The 2743-nt window shown below is 54.4% G+C and overlaps 1 protein-coding gene across 2 annotated transcripts in view; it reads left to right on the top strand.

Moving 5' to 3' along the window:
• The first annotated feature begins 1609 nt into the window (after positions 1-1609).
• The window catches only part of VDR (vitamin D (1,25- dihydroxyvitamin D3) receptor), a 52467-nt gene continuing 51333 nt past the window's right edge, over positions 1610-2743 (top strand). For both annotated transcript variants that reach the window (XM_012638412.1, XM_012638411.1), the window contains exon 1: positions 1610-1677. The gene's annotated coding sequence lies outside the window, so the exon portion shown is untranslated. The remainder of the gene's footprint in view (positions 1678-2743) is intronic.

Consider the following 2743-nt stretch of genomic DNA (forward strand, 5'->3'; position numbering starts at 1 on the left):
CATCAGTTGTACAATGGGGTATTTTCTACTCTGAGTATTTTCTACTCTCAGAGTATTTTCTATTCTGCCTATCTCAAAAGGCTGTGATGAAGATCAAATAAGATATTTCAAAGAGTTATTTTTATACTATAAAGCATTTTACACATGTGAAGTAGCAATACCACTGCTCCGATAAAGAGGCACTTCCTTTCATCTGTTTCTCAGAACGGATGGTCCATTCCCAAGTTCAATCAGACCATGCGCATCTCTTTGGTGTTTTGTTGAAGCCTTCCCAGAAAGTTTCCATGATACCCCCTTAATGAACTGTTTTAGTGCTTAACAAACTTCACCGTTTGAGGGTTCTTCCTTCCGTTTAGCCTCAGTTCATTTCTCTTGATGCAATTACTGAGAGTTGAGAGGGGCTGGTTAACACAGTCTAGCACAGCTGTCTCAGAATTGGTTCCTCCGCCACTGCGCCAGAGTTGCTGGGCTCTAGTACTGAATAGTTGGATCATGTTGGGTGAATCACTTAACCTCTCTATGCCTCGGTTTCCCACCTGTTCAGCTTGCCCTGTGAGCCATGGTCTCCTCCTCTGAAAGAGGCGAATAGCAATACCTTCCCTACTTAAAGGAGGTCATCAACTGCCGGATGACTTTGTGGGCATCTCTGTTCTAAAACATTATGTTGTAATTATGTTCTAATTACTATTTATTTATACATTTTCCCACTGGGCAGTGAGCTCTAAGAAGGCGGGAACCCCATCTTTTTCATCTCTCCGAAGGAATCTAGCGCAGTGCCTAGGAAGCAGTAATTTTTAATCAAAATTTTCTATGGCGAATTTTGCGCAGCCATCCACAATTCCAGGTATCTGGATGTACTCTTTATCTCCTCCCTTCCCTGCACACCAACGCCACTGTGGGGAAGGAGGAACTGGGGACAAGGGATCAGGGAAGCTGAGACCAAGCCCCACTTGTACGAGATTCGCGACAGGCCAGGAACGTGCTCAGCCGCCGTCGCTGCAGAGGGGACATCGGGTGGGAGTGATGATGCAACTCCAGGTTCCACTTTGGCCCTGTATGCTCTTTTATCATAACCTGTGGGGTCGGGCTGAGCTCCCCGACCTCTGCAGAAGTGGCACGACGGTGAGCGGCGCCCAGGATTTCCCACGAGTGTTGGGAGAGCCGCTGGTGCCCGTCGGCAGGTGCGCCCCAGTAGTCCCGCGGACGACGAAGTCCTGGCCGGGTCAGCTCAGGTGGGGGTGACGCACCTGGCGGAGGCGTCCGAAGGAGGCTGGCTAGAACCACGGCGGCTGAGGTGGCTCGGATGCACCACCAATTACCGCAGGCAGTAGCGTGGATCTGCACACACACATGGTCATCGAAAACTCTGACCCACGCAGGGCAGAAGCATGCCTTGCCCTGGGGACGGCAGTCGGACAAAGTTTCACGAGGCAGAGTCTCCAAGGCGACAGTGCAGTCAATGGTTGAATCCGAGTCAAGATGGTTGCAGCGCCAGTGGAGCTCTTGGCAAGAGAGGACCGGACCTGTGGGCGGGGCCAAGGCCCGGGGCGGGCCCGGGGCGGGGCCTGCTCGAGGGGCGGGGCCAGCTGCTGGGTTGTCTCTGCTTGTCAAAAGGCGGCAGCCGAGCCGGAGACGCCGGGAGAGCGCAGGTGCTTGTCCACCCGCCGGCCAGACCAGGTGCGGACTCGGGAGCTGCGAGGAAGGTGGTCTCAGGATAAGGAATAGACCGGGGTCGTGGCGTCCAGGGTAGGGGCCTGAGTGCCCGGGGTCAAGCATTAAAGTCTAAGTCTCAGGGGCAAACTTGGCGACCGCGATCCAGGCTGTCGTGCCATGAGGCTGGGACACAGGGAGCACTGAGGTCTGAGAAAGCTGAAGTTCGCCCCAGGCTGGCGAGGGGATCGGCCGCATCCTGGGCGCTCGGGCGGGCAGCTTAACGCAGAAATGCTCCGCTAGCACAGTGCTCCGCACTTGGGGAACAAGAAGCATTTGTTTCCTTCCTCTGTCCGGGCGCCTTGGCATGGAGTGGAGGAATAAGAAAGAGAGCGATTGGTTGACGGCGCTAAGGTCTTCTGGGGGTGGAGTGCGTGTAGCCTTATTTATTGTCTTGTAGGGCTCACGTATGGTCACCTGCGATGGTGGAGTTGGGTCTTTTAAGTAGAATATTTTTCTTTTTTTCTTGATTTTTTTTTTTTAACTACCAAAGATTTTAGACCTAATTGGTCCTATTGCACGGCATTGATTTTTTTCAGGAAAGCCTGTCAATAGATGTCCAGAGGAACTCAGGGGTAAGCATTTAAGCGAGGAGGGGGCTCAAGGACTAGTTTCTGTTTGGGAAGCGAGGTGCCCCGAGTCTGTGGGTGATGAGTGAGGAGGTTCAGGGGCAGTATCTAGGAGGGAACAGCGTGTGGTCTCCAGAGCCAGTGGACAGCTGCCCCTCCTCCCCACAACCAGCTGGTGGACCAGAGGCTGAGACCCAGTCTGCGTGGCTGGGGGAACCTTGGGTCTCTGAACCCAGGCCCTTCCCGCACTACCTCCTCCTCCCTCTCCTTCTCCTCCTCTTCCTCCTCCTCCGTGCGGTGAGTGAGTCAGCCTCCTGTCTGGGCTCAGTTGCAGCCAGAGGGGCCAGAGCCCAGGCAAGCAGTTGGGCAGGCATTTTCAGAGCGTTGCAGAAGCTCTCCTGGGCAGAGTTCAGCTCTGTTCCAGCTCCCTGCTGGAAGGCGGTCTTCCTCATGGCGGGGGGGGG

The sequence above is a fragment of the Propithecus coquereli genome, unplaced genomic scaffold (genome assembly GCF_000956105.1).
Source record: "Propithecus coquereli isolate 6110/MARCELLA unplaced genomic scaffold, Pcoq_1.0 Scaffold13, whole genome shotgun sequence".
NCBI lineage: Eukaryota > Metazoa > Chordata > Mammalia > Primates > Indriidae > Propithecus > Propithecus coquereli.